Below are 19347 nucleotides of genomic sequence, written 5' to 3' on the forward strand. Positions count from 1 at the left end.
TGATAGTAATTTCTGTGATCCTCTCAAAAATATGGTTTTGCCTTTACTACTTTAATAATATAAAATTTCATTGGTTTTTATTATTCCAGTGGGGGAGGGGGCTTTAGGGATTTCCATATTAGTCTTTCTAAGATGGAATGGGATAAAGTTAATCCTGCCACAAGAACTCCCTAAATCAGCAATTTTCAGCATTTTTCATCTCATGGCACACATAAACAACTAAAATTCGGAGGCACAACAAAAATATATTTTTTCCAATCTGAAAAAAATAGGTATAATTGTTATTCATTCAAATAGGATGGCTATTATTGTATTGGCTGTTGTCATCTTTTTACAGTCTAAGGCAGTGGTCGGCAAACTGCAGCTTGCGAGCCACATGCGGCTCTTTGGCCCCTTGAGTGTGGCTCTTCATAAGCCTTAGGATTACCCTAATTAAGTTAATAACAATGTACCTACCTATATAGTTTAAGTTTAAAAAATGTGGCTCTCAAAAGAAATTTCAATCGTACTGTTGATAATTGGCTCTATTGACTAATGAGTTTGCCAACCACTGGTCTAAGGGAAAAGAGGTCAGTGCCCCTAAATCAGCGGTTCTCAACCGGTGGGTTGCGACCCCTTTGGGGGTCAAGCAACGCTTTCACAGGGGTTGCCGAAATACATCCTGCCTATCAGATATTTACATTATGATTCATAACAGTAGCAAAATTACAGTTATGAAGTAGCAATGAAACTAATTTTATGGTTGGGGGTCACCACAACATGAGGAACTGTATTAAAGGGTCGCAGCATTAGGAAGGTTGAGAACCACTGCCCTAAATAGTCAGGTATTGCATGTCTTAAAAATTCCTGCAGCACAATCCTTGATAATCATTGTCCTAACCCCCTTTCTAGTTTTTACTTTACTCTATGGAATTTATTATTACTCAATGTTGTTGCTTTGAGTCTACTTATTGTTTGTTTTCACCCACAAAATTCTAAGCTAATTGACGGCAGAGATCATTGTTTTATTCACTGCAGTTTTGTCAGCACCTAGGAGAGGTTTGGACACAGATTAGGCATTTAATAAATATATGATGAATCCATGAAGAGATGTCAGTTATTTAGCATGAACTAGCTTTGAGCAGGCTTCAGGCAGCAACTGAGGAATAAATAATTGAAAGCCATCAGCCTTTTAAGCTCTGACATCATCACCTGAAAATTTTTAAGTGCATACATATCAATACTTTCACAATCTAAATTTGTAGTTTTCCATATTGTTCTACAATGACAACCATTTTCCTTATAGAATCTCCAGAATTAAACAGACATAATAAATAAAGTGTTAATTTTTGTGGTGTTACATAACCTCCCAACCTCTCCCCACTCCCCCAGGTTTTACTTTATATTTGGTCTCTAGGACTTACTAAAATTTCACTCTACATGTCTGTAGTCAATGAAGAGAAATAGAGATGGGTTTAGTGCACTCTCTTTACATAGTGAATCTCTCAGAAAGAGTATCACGTAGTCTTCAAAATGGCCAAAACAGCTTTATTTGGCAAAAAACAAACAAACAAAAAACATTTCAGCTGACATGAAAGGGTTAGGTGATGGGGCACTGAAGGCTTTGGAAATATTTAGAATCTTTCAAATTTCTCTAATCTTTTCATTTCAATTATTGAGAAGGATGTTTCACTGTTTTCTTATAAATGCCCTGTAAATTTAAGTGAAATTTAAGTTCTCCATATGCAAGGTCAAACTTTGCATTTCTTTTATAGCTATCTTAACCAAGTCACTATAGTATAGGTTATATGTAAACACAATGGTTGAAAGTCCATAAGCTTCAATCTTTATGTGCTGTACATTTAAGAATATGAGATTGCCATTCCTTCTAAGCTGTCTCAACACTATTGGAAGTAGACTTACCCACCACCGGCTAGAGTACACTACAGTCCTTATTTTCCCCATACCTTTTGAGGACTATTCTCCAAAGCTTTGAGTTCATTGGATACTTCATACTGGTCTCCACAATTGATAATTTTATCGGCTATCTTTCCATTACATACTAAGGCAGACTCATTAGAGCTATTAGATTTTCACTGTCTTCATCCTAAGTGGACCAGATAACTAACCACAGATTTAATCTTTTTTTTTCCCTTAGTTTTGGCACCTCTAATACTCCTGGTACTGATACCAATTTTTCTTGGTCATCATTCTTGGTAGTTTATAATAAAGAACTTTTATCTTTAACTTAAGTAGAAAATAGTTGTGTGAAATAATACTAAGTATCACATGCAATTAATTAGAAGGCTGGAGAATTGGTTCAGGCTTGCCATGTGAACATTTATGACAGTCTACATACCATACCATTCTACAACTTTCAACTTCGGCATTTGGAACAATGGTGCTAGACTCAGTTGGATCTGAGCATAGACTACCATGTCATTGAATTTTTAGTTGTACCACTGATTCCATTCAACATCATGTCTTCTATAACCTTATACCATTGTGTCAAGTTCTGAAGTTTTAAAATCTTAGAGGGAACATCCAGATGACCTTGTACTTTTACTTCCAGGCACTGGGGAAATGTGTTATCTTCCTCAGTTGACTTCTGTAGGAGATAAACTTTGCCTCTGCCTGTACTGGAATTCCTGCACAAAGAGTAAGAGATCCAATGTGACAAAATCTAAAAAAAATCATCCTGGTAAATGCTGAAGCTGAGTGTCAAAGAAGTTAAAAGACTTCATCACGGTAAAGCAGATAATGTATATGACATAGGTGAAGGCTAAAGTCCAGAGAGCTCAGGTTTCCTGATTTCTAGTCATGATCATGTTACTAATTTTAATCATCTCTTTATGTTTGGCTAAGCTAACAAAGGAATAGGTTAACAAACCTTCCCATAATGCATATACAGGAAGGTTGCCCCCTATAACTGTGGCCAACCATGACAATGCAAAGTATTTAAAAATTTTTACCTGAAACAGTTTCACATTTCTGAGTCTCAGTTTATCTAACATTGCATTCATAAACTCTATTTGCCAGCTTAATCAAAGCATGCAGTATAGTACTCTATATTAATAGCTGGAAACATTTTTAATCATATTTGTAATAGTGTCAACAGGAATGGTTTGTAATATAGGTCTATGCATTTAATCAATACTCAGTTTGGTATGCTTGCTAACAAATATTAAAATGTTTACATGGGATCATCCTCAAGTTGCTTATGTGTCTTTCTGTTTTCTCCTCTGCCTTTCCAAGAAGGATCCATCACTTAAAGGAGTAGCAATTAGTCAGCAGGGATTCTCCATAACCCTTCTCCAATGCAATGACCAGTGTCCATTCTAATTGGTATATGCCTAGCAGACTGTTAAATAATTTGAATATTACCTACTTTCTCTCTCTCTCTCTCTCTCTCTCTCTCTCTCTCTCTCTCTCTCTCTCTCTCTCATATATATATATATGTGTATAACCCATCATTTTCAATTCATAATATAGAATTTGGAGAATTAAAATAGCAATTCATTTGAAGAGTAATTGGCTTAGGATTCTATTTTTCTTTTTCTCTTTGGATGAATTTTATAGTGTTGACTATTTGCATTGATCTGATTAGTTTTCTAATTGCTTCAATTGGCCCCACTCAACCAAAATAAAAATAAAACAAAAATCACTATTAATTTGTTTGCCTTATGGAGGAATGTGAAGATTATTGAATTGTGAGCCTTGTGGACAAATGTGAAGATTGTTCAATTGTGAGCCTTGTGGAGGACTATGATAGTATAACTCTTGCAAATAGTATTGGTCCCTGAACAATATATCCTTTCAATGCAAAGCTATATCCACCTATTTTCAGAATGATTTTATTGAGTTAGTCACAGCAAGTTAAAGGACATCTGCTGTTAGTAACCACAGCTTTCTGTTGTGGGCAGTAAAGTGCATCACTAATGACACACATGGCATCATGTTCCCTGATTCTGGCAGAGCAAGGGCATAATAAAGTGTCCTTACATGTCCTGAGCCTTTCATTTGCATGTGGACTCTAAATAAATCTCTGTATCTAGCTCCATCCAGTTTCCAGGAACAGATTGGTCCATTCGTGAAATAGGTAGCTGCCTATATTAGTATTATTAAGGTGGAGGGCTACACATACCTACATATCTCTTCATTTGGCCATTAAACCTGAATTTTCTGTTAGATGACCAAGACTGAATATATTAAAATCTTCAAAATAAAATAAATCTCTCTTTTGACTCCGCCAGACCTTGGAGACTTTCTGGAAGATATTATCAATAGCAATCATTTATCATCATTTGAATTATATTCTTGGTGAAATCACAGTAACTGGTGTCATGGTGTCAAACAAGCTTTATAGGACTTGGCCAATATGACAATCTACTGGGAGGCAAATATTTAATGGATTAGTTTTTATGCTAAACACCCTAACTTCTTTACCTATCTATCTGACAATTATTTATTAGTTGCTCTCTATGGTCCTGGAAATTGTGAATGCAGATATTAATCCACTAATGGGGGAACTTGGAGCAAGGTAGAAGACTAAGAAGCTCCAGGCTCTCATTCCCCCATGCAAACATCAAAAACTGTAGACTAGCTGATGTAATTTTGTAGAAGCCCTAGAAATCAATCAGGGATCGGCAGAAGCCGAGTAAGCACCCAATCAAGAAAGGGTCACATGAAGAGCAGTGGGAAATTTTGTGGCGTATTTACTCACTGTGCCCAACCCTGTATGTTTACAGCATGAGTATGCAAGAGTTTATTCTTGTATAACTATTATTGTGTTATTTTTCATACAAACAACTGTAAACCTACTTTTAACCCCCTTATATCTATCTTCTATATCTATCATCTATCTATCTATCTATCTATCTACCTATCTATCTTCAGAAGTTTCTTTCTTTACCTACTGTAATCTTGCATCTTTCTGTATAGTTCAGACTCTATTGAGTAAGAAACATACTCTTCAGAAGACCTGAAATATTTCTTCTTCGCCTAGGAAACAACTGCCCTTTAATACCAAAGAATGACCTGTGCACCTCATTAGAGAAACTCCCAGATCAGTTTATTGATGATTTTTTGTAATTAGGATTGAAAACACAGCCTTCCCCAAGGGTCATTACTATGCTGCCTAGGCATTGCTTTCACTTGGATTGGATTTTTTTTTTTTTTTTTAATGTGGCAGGAGGTGACTGGAAAGGAGTAAGGACTATTTTGCTCTTATAAGAGCATTAATTTGCTACCAGTGACATATGGTTCTCTAATCCACTTCCCTTTGTTTTAGAATGTGGATAATACACTAGAAATATCAAGAAACAATAAAGTTATCTTCCTGTTTTCATTTTCTTATTACACTAGCAAGACACAAGTACATTAACTCTTAAGATCTTAGAGGGAAAGCAGGGAGGGGTGGTGGGAAGAGATTAACCAAAGAACTTATATGCATATATGCATGACTCATGGACACAGAGAGTAAAGTGGTGTAGACCTGGGGGAGGGGGGGCAGGTGTGGGGTGAAGGGGATGAATGGGGGAAAAAGGGGACGATTATAATACTTCCAACAATAAAGATAAAATGTTTTCAAAAGTATAAAAAATATTAAAGAACTGCAAAAAAATAGCAATAGCTAGTGTTAAAATATGCAACATCCATGTGATTCATTTGTGGTATATAAAATGTATATTTTATTTTTTTCTTTAACTTATATTTGGCAGGTAAATTCTAGAAACTCTAGACTCTATAATCCATGTTTGGAAAAAATACAGCCCTGGGACTCTTCAAAAACTTTCTAGTGATGTTCCTTTTTCTGTATTTGTATGGCCATCAATGCGCAAGTTAAATTGTACACATGCTAACAGTTTCCCTTCATACATATATTTATTATTTCCTCATTCTCCTCCTTAAGCCAAAGTAAAAGAGGCTGCAACTTGGTAGAAATTTAATAAATACTTCATATAATAAAGAAGTTACTTCCAAAGGTATTTTAAATATTAGTATTTTAAAAACCGGTGCTTTTGATTCTTGTTTAAATACAACTGGAAATATTTAAGGAATTTATATTTCTCTTCTGAAGTATCATATTGTGTCAATACTTCATTATTTAGTGTTGCATCCTCTAGGTAAGCAAGTGCTTCCCAAACTCAGTTGAGCATTAGGATCATTAAGAGAAAAATTAAAATATATTAAACTGAATCCAGATTCATGGAGAATGAAGTACAGAAATCAGAAATTTGTATACTAAAATTAGATGATTCTAACATGCAATCAAGTTAGGAAATCACTCTAGTAAGTAATTTTTAAATATATTTCTCTTTTTATTTCAACCTACTGATTTTACATAATTTCCATATTGTAAAAACTCAACATACCAGGTCATTGAGATAAGATAGGAAATAATTTTTAGTATAAGCTGATTATTTGTAAATTAGGTGAATACAAAATCGTGGCCTGGCTGTGCTGAAAGTAGAGTCAAGGGGTATTTTAAAATAGGGGTTCATTCATCCAACAGATATTTATAAAGTTTCTACTATGAGCCAAATTCTTTCCCAGTCATTGCAGATTGTTCAGTAAAATAAAACAGACCCCCCCCCCCCCGCAAAAAAACAAAAAAAAAACAAAACACACACACACACAAACAAAACAAAACAAAACAACCCTTCTCCTTGAAAGGGCTCTTTGGGTATATCCAGGAAGACCCAGAGACAATGATTTGAGTAAAGTAAGTTATCCTATATAAGACTAGTAAAAGGCTAATATGTAAATTGTCCCCTCAACCGACCGGGATGGGGAAGTGAGGAAGGGATTGTAAGGAAGCCTAGCATGGGTGCCTAGGAGAAGCTGAAGCTCAGGTCCATGGGGAAACTCTGGAAGATAGTATGAATCAGTGTTATCTCACCCAAAGTTGCTGGGGTATTTGTTCCCCAACTCTACCTACTCCCAGTACTGCTACCATTTGGGATTAGAAAGAAACCTTCAGGCACTAGCTGTAGGCACTTGCAGTAGGATTCTGTAGGCGTGACAGGAATGGGGAATGCTGAGGAAGAATGGGCAAGGCTCTGACATCATCTACTCTAGTGGGATACAGACAAAAATAAAAGAGTACTGGGTAGGTTGTGCTGTGGTGAGTACTATGGAGAAATATAAAGCATGAGATAGCAGTGGGGAATGTATGCGGGTGTAGAAGGGTCCATTTAAAAAAGGGTAGTAAGGGGAGGCCTCACTGAGAAGGTGATATGTGATCAAACCTGGAGGAAGTACAGTGGGGCCTTGACTTATCAGTTTAACTCGTTCCGTGACAGAGCTCGTAACTCAAATTACTCTTATGTCAAATCAAAAAGTGAACGAGTGAGACACGTGATGCTCGGCTGATGTTGTGGCGTTCACTGTGATGTTCCCTGTGCCAACTAGCGGTGGGGTATCTGAAGCTGGCTCATAACCCGAATTTTAGCTCGCAACTCAAAGCAAAAAATCGGCCGAGAGACGGCTTGTATCTCGAAAAACTCGTTAGTCGGGACACTCGTAAGTCAAGGCCCCACTGTAGTGGAGTAAGTCATGTGGCTATCCAAGCAGACAACCATAAGGGCAAGCTCCTAAAGGTGGCTTGACATTGCAGTTGGGTTAACATCAACATATTTTAAAGGCGCTCTTCAGTGATGGCGAACCTTTTGAGCTCGGCATGTCAGCATTTTGAAAAACCCTAACTTAACTCTGGTGCCGTGTCACATATAGAAAGTTTTTGATATTTGCAACCATAGTAAAACAAAGACTTATATTTTTGATATTTATTTTATATATTTAAATGCTATTTAACAAAGAAAAATTAACCAAAAAAATGAGTTCATGTGTCACCTCTGACACGCGTGTCATAGGTTTGCCATCACTGGTCTAGATGATTCTGACGGCATTTAGCCAAGTTTGGGAATAAGTCACATGGTTAGAGGATGTGATGATGTGACGCTGGGTAAATACATATTTATGTTCTGTGGCTATTGCTTTGTGGATTAGGATCTGAGATCAGAAAGGCTAAAAGGATGTATCAGGCCTTTTCCAAGTTAAGGCTTTAAAATGAATGGGACAAAAGCCCTCAAGGGGCTCTGAACAGAGATGATTTGATTTCTGCTAAAACAGTATCACTCTGGCTGCTGTGTGATGGAAAAGTAAAAGGAGAGATGGTGGGACAAAATGTTTATATAACAGAGCGATAACCATGACTAGGACCAGAGTAGAAGCAGAAAGGGGTTTATTTTGAAGATTTAGAGTCAATAGTATTTGCTGATGAATTAAATACAGTGTGAGAGAAAGAGAGGGGGTAATGATAACCCTAAGGATTTGACTTGAGAAACTGGGGAAGCAAAATTGTTATTAATGGAAGTAGGAAACTTTGGTAAAAGAAGGAGCAGGGTTAGCAGCTTGGGGATAAGGGGTCAGATCAGAGGGACAGTTTTGGATGTGTTAATTTAACATATCTATTAAAATCTAAATAACTTTCTCATTTATATGCAGAAATATGAACCCTGGGGAGAGAGCTGGGTGAGAATCATCAGCACAAGGATGAAATTTAAAGGTCCAGGCCCAGAAGAGATCACCAAGAGAACATGTACAAATAGAGAAGATAATACATCCAAGTTTACATCTTGGGATCAATGACTACAGGTTGGAGAGCTTGGGGAGCTGGCGAAGATGACTGAGCAGGAGTGCAGTGAGGTAGGAGATAAACCAGGAGGGTGTGGTGGTTTGGAACCAAGTAACAGTGATTTAAGGAAAAGGGAGGTGCAACTAAATCAGATGCTCCTGATAGGTTGAATGAGATTAAACGATACAAAATTCCATTTTTGTTGGTCTAAGTCAAATATCAACAGTTTCTTATGGTTCAATTTAAATAAGGTGGGAGAGAGCACTAGCCACTAGATTGAAACTGACAAAAGCAGTTTTGATGGTGGACTGGGAACTAAAGCTTTATTTATAAATGATTCTGAGAGTAAGAGGAGGGAATTGGAAAGAACAAATGACTTAAAATACAACATTTTTGCTTGTAAGCCCTAAATATGCATCTTGTTTTAAATCCTGTGGTACTGTGCAGTTCATCAGTCCTTTAGAAGAGAATGGAGAGGATTTGAAATCTGGGTGAGGTTGAAGAAAGCAGGTGATCCTCCCATTTTCAGAATTTGTACTTTTTAAAGCACAGAAACTAGAGATCACTACAAATTACCCAGATCCAAAAGTGGGGCAGAAAGCGTAATTTACAGGAAGCTGGGCATTAGACCTAGCAGAGCCATTGCTGTTCACACTACTCCCTTGCAATTTAGCATTAGCATTCCTGCTTCTATTCTTTGTTTCTTTTTTTAAATTTATTGGGGTGACCTTGATTAATAAGATTATGTAGGTTTCAAATGTACATTTCTATGTGTGCCCACCACCCAATGTCAAATTATCTTCCATCACCATTTATTTGGCCCCCTTCATCCATTACTCGCTCCAACCCCCTTCCCTCTGGTAAATACCATACTATTTTCTGTGTGTATGAGTTTTTGTCTGTTTGTCCTACTTCTATTCTATTTCTCCATACTTATTGTTTTAATAGAAGCAGATAATTAAAGAAAGAAAAGAGAGGGATTTCATCCATTCAAATAAGGAAAGATCTGCTTTGAACCACTACAATGTCATGTCCAAAAAAAAAAAAAAAAAAAAAAAAATCAGCCTTAATTTCCTCTCTTCCTCCTTACTTACAGTGCCCACGAATCAAAAGACAATTGTATTCCAAAACTAAGTCTAAATATCAAAAATTATTCATCTTTTCTTTCTTTTGCTTATTACCCCTCATAAATATTAACTCATAGGGATATGGGACTTTTATTTGATTTTTCTCATAAAGGAAAACTTATTTATGACAATAAAAATATTCTTGGAGGACAAGCTAAAGTCAAAAACCTAATATCCCTGCATCTATGCTATTGATAAGCAATAGAGTCAAATACATTTAAATTAGAATCAAAGATTTTTAGGACAGTCAGGGGACCAGAGAACTGGTTTAGTAAATTCACTCACTTCATAGAAGAGTGAAATGAGGCTTGAGAAAAGTTGGCTATTTGTCAAAGTCACACAGAGTATTATTGGAAACAGTGGCTGGCAAACTCTGGTTGCCTGTTCACTCGCCCAGTCTCTTTATGAAATGCTGCCTTTTCTCAGTGTAATAAAGATAAGAGGCTTCACACCAGCTTCTCCGGCTGGTGAGTAACACTTCCAATATATGAGGGATATAAAGTGTTCTAATCCATGTGCATTAAAAGTAGAAAGAAAACTCTTGTTGACACCTGGGAAGTGGAATGAGTGAAAAAAGCAATTATCCTACTTGCTGCAGCTGAGAGAAGAAAAAATGAAATTGACCTTGTTTATCTATTTAAAAAGTGAAGACAGAAGCTGCTAGGAGAAGTGGCATAGTATCACTGTTCAACCAAAGGCTAATGTTGGTATCACTTTAGAAAAATGCAATCATTATTCACTGTGGATGACTTTTTGCCTCGTGTGACATTTCTGACATTGTAGTCAATAAATAAATATTGTGCTGACAGAAAGCTCATGTGGTAAATCATGTAATGTACAAGACAGTAAAATATGTCATGATATTGCATCCAGTACTTAACCAAGAGCCTCAGCGACACATAAATCTTACCGTACTTTGATGCAATCATAGAGTTGCGCTTCATGCTAGGTTTTTCAATTGTAGCTGAGCTTTCACGATTGCTCTTGTAATAAGTACCATTTTCTCTTCCATTTCTCTTCTTGCCCAAAGAAATGGTGTCTGGAAAGTGCTAAAAATGTGAAGCCTCCAGGAAATTGTCCTGAAACTAGAAATCAGCAGGAAATTGACCATAATACCTTACAGGCAGCATCCGAAGTATCCTTTGGAACATATTCCTTCAGAACAGCCATTACATTTTTTAAATAATTGCAATTACATTCATATTCAATCTACTGACCTCTGTACATGGGAGTTGGCCTGTAGTGTAACATCATAAATCAGTGGTTTTCAACCGGTGTGCTGCAAGAATTTTTAAAACATGTAGTACCTGATATTTAGTCAGGGAAACTGACCTATTTTCCCTTAGAATGTCAAATAAAAAAATGACAGCAGCCAACACAACAATAGCCCTCCAGTGTGAATGCTCTATCTTGAACCATAAATATGTAGATCATATAATAAAGTTACATCTTACTGGTCATGTCACATAATAAGTTTGCATCTGATTGCTTAGTTCTTGGTAATAGAAATCCTTATATATATAAGTATAGGCACCTGATTGTTTTTTAAAAGTCACTGTGGAGTAAAAGGGTAGGTAATTACTACTATTATTATTTTTTTGTAAATCAATCAAAATTATACCTACTTTTTTGTCAGACTGGCAAAAAAAATTGTTTGTGTACACAGAATTTTCATAATTAGTTTATGTGTGTCATGAGATAAAAAAAAGGTTGAAAAGGCACTGTCTTAAGAGATAGCACAAGGAAATTTGCACTTTTTATGGGATGGGAAGTTTATCTTCACAGCATGTGTATGATCATTCTTGCATATCACGACCATTAAAAACTTGCTCAGGGTTCATAGTGAGAAATTTCTACTGAAATTCTGATTCCTTCAAAAATCATCTAAAATGTTTTTGAGGAAAATATTTTTAGTGTATTTATTTTTTAGTCTGTTGAGCTTGTCACATTGATTATAGTTTATTTTTCTCACAGGCATTTTTAACACTGCTCCTAAGTACAATCGACTCCTATAGAGATGCTGAAAGTGCTGTTTGGAGTTTAAAATTTTCTCTCACATAAATAAAGAGAAAAATAGTATTCATCGAGTCCTTTAGAAGATGTAACACACTGCCCTCATTTTATTTGGTTATAAAGTTAAATTGGTTAAGCTCGTGTAACCTTCTCCTTTAAAGGCTTAAAATTCACAGTCAGTGGAACTCATGAGATCGCGCTTTCTATACCATCTTTAGGTTGGCATTCTTCAGATGGAATCTTCTTTTCATTCTTTTACACAGAACACCATAATCATATGTTTTGCTCTTTTATCATATAACTTTGCTTTGCATCTGCCATCTGGTGCCTGCTTTGCCTCTCTTTACAACACCTAAGTGTACATATGATTTTGAGCAATATCTCCCAATGTCTTTCCAGTCTAAGAAATTACATAAATGAGAAGAAATATAAGTATATCAAGAGCAGGAAAGGAAACATGATTCTACCTCAGTAATAAAAAAAGGCATGTTGTATAATGATTTCCATATCCCTGTAGATATTTCTACATTACAGAAATATGTATTTTCACTATGCAGGAGACATACACAGAATATGAAAATTAGTATTTTTCCCTATATCTTTGTGCTTCTAAATGAAATAATAAGTTAAAGAGTGACTCCAAATAGCCCTTGTATTCTTACTTTACTCAAGTTATCAGTCATTTTAGTAGTGCATATAAGAACAGTATTTGCCGAAACCAGTTTGGCTCAGTGGATAGAGCGTCGGCCTGCGGACTGAAAGGTCCCGGGTTTGATTCTGGTCAAGGGCATGTACCTTGGTTGCGGGCACATCCCCAGTAGGGAGTGTGCGGGAAGCAGCTGATCGATGTTTCTAGCTCTCTATCTCTCTCCTTTCCTCTCTGTAAAAAATCAATAAAATATATTTTTTTTAAAAAACAGTATTTAAAAAAATAGTGTCTAAGCCATTTTAGTTATTCAACTTATTATTTTTGCATTTTAAAAAGTAATAGATGTCTATTTAAAAAATTTTAGAAACTAAAGTATAGAAAAAAATGAAACTCATAATCTCATATCATTTTTACTGTTAACATTTTGATGCATTACTGGAGACGTGTACATTTAATAAGATTGTGAGAGTATTGGTTTGGTTTGGTTTCAGTGTATCATAAGCTCTTCCTTATGTAATGAAATAGTCTTCTACAATTTTCGAGGTTTTAAAAAATAATTTTACTACTATATGTAAACTTGTGTTAAAACTCCTCTGTTTAAAAAAATAGTCCTATGCTCAACCAGCCAGCGTGGCTCAGTAGTTGAGTATTGACATATGAACCAGGAGGTCACGGTTCGATTCCTGGTCAGGGCATATACCTGGTTTGCAGATTCTATCCCCAGTGTGGAGTGTGCAGAAGGCAGCCATTTAATGATTCTCTCTCATCAATGATGTTTCTATCTCTCTCCCTCTCCCTTCCTCTATGAAATAATAATTTTAAAAAGTTCTATGCTTAAATATCTGTGTAGATATATTTCTTGAAATCTGTTGACAAATTTTTAAAGTTAAAATTTATCAGATCAACTCTGCTAATCTTTAATTTTAATTATATCTTTGTTTTACCACCTTGTGATAAAAATGCAGTGAGATGGTGAAAATACAAAATGCTTAATATCTACTAAAAGCTTTCCTTGTGTGGAGAGTAATGGATGTCTGATGCAATACCTCATTAATTGCTCAGAACTAGGAGTACTCGTATGCTGACATGATGCCAAATGGTCACCACGCACCTTGTAATGTGAGAGGATTCTGTTAGTGACAGAAATTTGAGATTTCTTGGCCACCTAAAGAAATAGGGATGCTATTTTGGAACACAGAGTAATTGCTCTGAAGAACAGAGAAGCCAGTGAATCTTGTAGCCAAATGAGGAAGAAAAAATAAAAGAGACACAGGGTGATATAAGAAAGAAAACTCTGTAAGTTGGACTATGGGAACACTGGGAATAATTGTGGGAGGGGAGAGAGCAGGTAAAAAAAAAAATAAAAGATGTGAAAATGTGAAATGTGTCCAAAGAAGAGATAGAAACATCCCTTTAGAAATTGGTAGGGGCAATATAAAAGAAGTGAGGGTGCATTTACGAATCATTTAGCCTAGGCTCTTTTTGACTGAGTGCAATAGCTCTAGGATGAGGTTTCACAGGCCAGTTTCTCTTTGCCACTATCTAGTGAAGTGCTTTATACTTCTATTTTCTCAACTGACCAATGCAGTGGTGACACATGAATGGTGTTTAGCAAATTGCTGTTACTGTTAGAAACTCATAAATTAACAATGGTTTATGACCTATGATAAAATTCAGTAGTTAATGTTAGATAGTGCACTTCCTTTCTGCTCCTTTCTGCTATATTGATGACATGCAGAGAGGGTAGTACAAAAAAAGTCTCTCCCAGTATTTTCTTATGGCACACTGATCTTTATTGAGTGAATTTTTACTGCTTTGCCCAATAATGGCCATGTTCCATGTTTACCAAATAACAACTATTTCAAAGTTTTAAGTGATGCAATGTTCTAACTAATGCATTTTTGTTGCTTATTTGACACATGCTGCTGCTTACCTATGCTAGGATGTGGCCTATAAAAGTATATACTTAAACTCTTTTTTTAAAAACACTTAAACTCTTTAAGCATCTCCTCTTTTGCAAATGGGAAAATGGATAGAGGTATGGATCACATGAATAAAAAATATACTTTTCAGTTCCTCCTGCCTAATTGGAACACAGAATAATTGCTCTGAAGAACAGAGAAGCCAGTGAATCTTGTAGCCAAATGGGGAAGAAGAAATAAAAGAGACACAGGGTGATATAAGAAAGAAAACTCTGTAAGTTGGACTATGGGAACATTGGGAATAATTGTGGGAGGGGAGAGAGCAGGTAAAAAAAATAAAATAAAAGATGTGAAAATGTGAAATGTGTCCAAAGAAGAGATAGAAACATCCCTCCTGCCTGATTATTATCTAACTTTCCCACTGGGAAACTTTTTAAATATATTCCTCTTATATAGAAGAACATACAAAAATGTCAAACTCTGATAACTTGAGGATAGCCCCCAATTTTTGTTCATCTAATTCTTTTTTTAGTTTTATCATTTCTCTCAGACTTTCATATCAAAGAAGGAAACTAGACTGTTTATTTTTCCACAAACACCTTATATTTAACTCATTTTTGCACCTTTGCGTGGACTTTTCCCTCTGCCTGAAATGTTCATCAATGCTTGAAATCCTTCAAGATCAGCTGACATATCCTCACCTGTTATGCTCATCCAGTAAACTCAACTGCAGCTCAGTGCTCCTTCCTCACTACTCTATGTTCCTTTTCTCAGGTATGCAAAGTAATTTATGAATATTTCTGACCTCCTCCTAGATAGTTGCACTGAGCTTCAAATACCTCCACAGGGCCTAAGACACTGAGAGCGCTCAATAAATGTTTGCTGAGGTAAGCTAAATAGTAAATCAGTACATTCGTTCTTGTAAATAATGAACATTCTGTTATCAATGTTACATGTAACAGTTCATGAAGAATGTTACTTACTGCTTATACATCTCTGACTTGTTTATACCAATTCACTGAACTTTGCCCTTTATTTATACCACTAGTAGATTAATTACTGTATAACAGAGCTACTTGCCATACCTTGAAATAAGTATAGAGTGTCTTATATGAGCAGTGAGCAAAACAGAACAATGCAGAAATATACCAATCCCTGAATAATGTTAGAACATATATATATATGTTTTTCAAACTCTCTTTTCTGAACCATAATTATTGCTAAAAATAATAGTTGTGAAAGAGCACCATCTACTATGCACAAGATGGAATACTAAACATTTTTAACAGAAATCAGTTGCAGGTTTAAAATTAATCTCACTATTTATGAATTATGTAACTTGAGCAAATCAGTTAAATGTTTTTAGCTTCAGTTCCCTCAGCTATAAAATAGGAGTAGCACTGATCTCTTAAGCTGACATGGGATTGATATGATACACACACACACACACACACACACAGATTTTTAGCTTTGTGTCTGGTATATCATACACAATCAGTAGTTATTAACTACTATATTAATGATAACAGTGATTACTATTTTACTTTTATCAGCATACAATGGAAGTTGGAATTTCTAATGTATCTTCTTTTGGACTTTATTCTTAAGGCAAATGACTGTACAATAATTTAATGAATAACTAACTCATCTATGTTATTGATTATAGTTTAATGGATTTTATTAAAATGGTAAAGCAGCCCTAGCTGGTTTGGCTCAATGGATAGAGCGTCAGCCTGTGGACTGAAGGGTCCCGGGTTCGATTCTGGCCAAGGGCACATGCCTGGGTTGCAGGCTCAATCCCCAGTAAGGGGCGGGCAGGAGGCAGCCAATCAATGATTCTCTTTCATCATTGATGTTTCTCTCTCTCCCTCTCCCTTCCTCTCTAAAAATCAATAAAATATATTTTTTTAAAAAATGGTAAAGCAATATCCTGAAAATATAGCATACTTACCAAGATCTGAATTTATGTGACAACTTGTGTAAAGTTCCAATACTATATTTTTATTTATAACTCAAAAGAACAATGATAGATTTTTCAGTCATTCCCTGCACTCTTTCATTTAAGTCACAGACCATGTATAAGTAGATATGTTATACAGTCTTTTTCCATTCTTTGTGGTTGGAAAATGTCTCAGGTTTGGTGTAACCAGATATTACTTGGTGTGCTATGTCAGCCATTATTACACATAAGATTAAATTCTTAGGACAAGAATACTGGAATTAACTGAATATACATGGTTCATTAATATATAGTCTCTGGGTTGTTGTTTTTTTTTTAATCTCTTGTGACAGCTCTGTGACTTTCCTGAAGAGAGAGTAAACCCTCTCCCTTTCACAACATATTACTAACCCCTCTTGAAGCTCCTAGTTGAGTCTAACCTGGCTGTGCTTTATTGCAAAGAACCTGCATACATGGAATTAATAATCTACTTGGGGATGGAGAGGTTAAAGTTAAAATTACAATAATAGGAACTGAGTATTGTTATTATCCCGTGTTACCACTGTGTAAAGGAGCAAAGAATCTCGAGGTTGAGTTTGACTATAATTTACTTCTCAGATCATTATTATTAGCCATGGTTTCAAAATTAGAAATCTGAAAGTGAATTTAAAAATACTGGCATTTTTTTGTGAGTGCACAGTATTATGGAACTGTCAGAGGTTTGGTTGGTCAGAGTGACCTGAACAACTGTACAATGTGGGTAATCAGTTCGAGCCAGAGGTTTTTTGGTTTTTTTAATTTGAAAATTGTGATAATTATCTCTTAGAAATATTGTAAGAGTTACACAAAATAATGCTTTTCAGGTACCTAACAGAGTGCTTGACAATCTTTCACTTTCAGTTGCAAGGTGCCTTTTAATTTTAGATAATTAAATGTGGATGGATAATGTAGTAGGCAAATTCTACAGATCCCCTCAGTCCCCAGAGATCCTATTTCCTGGTTAGTCAGTCAGACATTGGTCTGGGTACTGCTGTGAAGGGACTGTGCAGATTTCAGTTGACCTTACAGACCATTTAACTAGTTGGTAGCAGAAGAGGAAGTCAACGGAAATTAAAGCATGAAGGGGATTCGACTGGCAATTCAACATTGTCTGCCACAATTTTTGAAAAGACCCCTGGTGAGGAATACCCAGCGGCCTATGGGAGATGAGACCAGCTCCTGGCCAATAGCCACGAAATGAGGACATCGGTCCCGTAACCACAAGGAACTGAATTAATGCCAACAACCTGAATGAGCGCAAATTAGATTCTTCCAGAAAAGAGCTGAGGTGTCAGACTCCTATAGTGTGAGACCCTGGGCAGAGAACTCTGGTTGGGTTATGTAGGATTTGTGATAACTTGCAGAAGCTATGAGATAGTACATGGGAGTCTTCTTAACCCTCTTTGTTTGTGGTAATTTTCAATGGGTTAATGGAACACTAATACAGATGTATTTTAGGATTCTTCACTTCAGTGCCACTAATCCTTCATTAACTTTTACTGATTTTCCTTAGTGTCTGTTTTTCTTCATTAAAGACAAAGAAAAAAATTGAAATATTTGCTCCTGGGATAATTATTTTTTTAAACCACTTGATCTGTGTCCTTGAATTTTTTTATAGGTCTTCACCTGTATAATCAGATAGAGGATAATACAATTGTTTTATTTATAGACAGAAAAAAAAATGAACTTAATGTTGCTATAAATGTGCTTAAGGTTGTTGGAATATTTTGGTCGCAGCTATACAATAAGTTGTCTGCTTACTGGGTAAACTCCAAATGTATCTCATTCTCATTCATTGCAGGTGGCATTTGACTTCTACCAACATAGCCCCTCGATTTTTGTATTAAAACATCAGTTCTAGTTATACTTTGAACCTCATGCCTCACCTGATAAAAATGGTTTCCAAAAATTAGTATTTCTCTAACTGCCTTCTTGATTTCATTAGATGGTTTGATTCATGAATTTTATATGTTCATGAATTTCAGCTATCACCTTTCCATGGCACATAACACAGAACCTGGCTACAGCAGAGCTCTAGACACACGTAAAACTTAGTAACTGATGATGACCCCCAGCTCTATGTTTCATTTTGATGTACAGTTGTCAGGTAAAATGCAGGATGGACAGTTAATAATTTAAAAATATAACTATGTACCAAATATTGCATAGGATATACTTATCATAAAAATATGCATTTTTTTATGTTAAAATAAAACTGGACATCATGTACCAAACCAATCTTGCAGTCAAGATGTACAAATGAAATTAATAGTATTTCCCTCTACTCAAAGCAGCACCCGTGATGTCCTTCTCTGCTCATTTCTTTTAGATATCCAGGCCTGATTCCTCAGGTTTAAACAAGTAGTATGCCTGACTAATTAATTACTAAAGCACAAACTCCAAATTGCTCATGTCTACTTTCTACTTCCTAGCACCATCGCTTATGAGCTTGAGCAGCCTGTAGCAATCTACCAAACTTCCTAAGTCTTTATTTGTTTACAGGTAGCATGAAGATGATAGTAATGATAGCCCAATCAAAAAGATTTCATAAGAATTAGAATACCAAACATGTAAAGCATCTAGCCAGGCATCTAGAACTACTCAATTCTACCTCTTTCCCATCCATATATTACAGAGCATAATTTAGGTTGGTACTGGGTAGCAGAACTAACTCTAAGATGTTCAAGGAGCATAGGGAAATAATGACTATCTTGATTTTTTTCCAAATAGCAATATAAAATAAATGTATTGGGTAATTGTCTAAAGCAGAAATAAAATTAGTCACCAAAGTCATACCTATCTATAATAATAAAAGTGTAATATGCTAATTAGACCAGACAGCCAAACAACCTTCCAGAAGTCATTCCAGACACCCTTCCAGATGAAGCTGCAGCAGCAGGGGCCAAGGCAGAAGTGGTTAGGGGCAATCAGGCAGGCAGGAGAGCAGTAAGGGGTGATGAGGCAGGCAGGCGAGTGGTTAGGGGCGATCAGGCAGGCAGGCAGGTGAGCAGTTAAGGGCTATCAGGCAGGCAGGCAGAGAG

This window comes from Myotis yumanensis, unplaced genomic scaffold, assembly GCF_028538775.1.
Source record: "Myotis yumanensis isolate MYYU_CA2020_CCGP unplaced genomic scaffold, mMyoYum1.0.hap1 SCAF_10, whole genome shotgun sequence".
Taxonomy (NCBI): Eukaryota; Metazoa; Chordata; class Mammalia; order Chiroptera; family Vespertilionidae; genus Myotis; species Myotis yumanensis.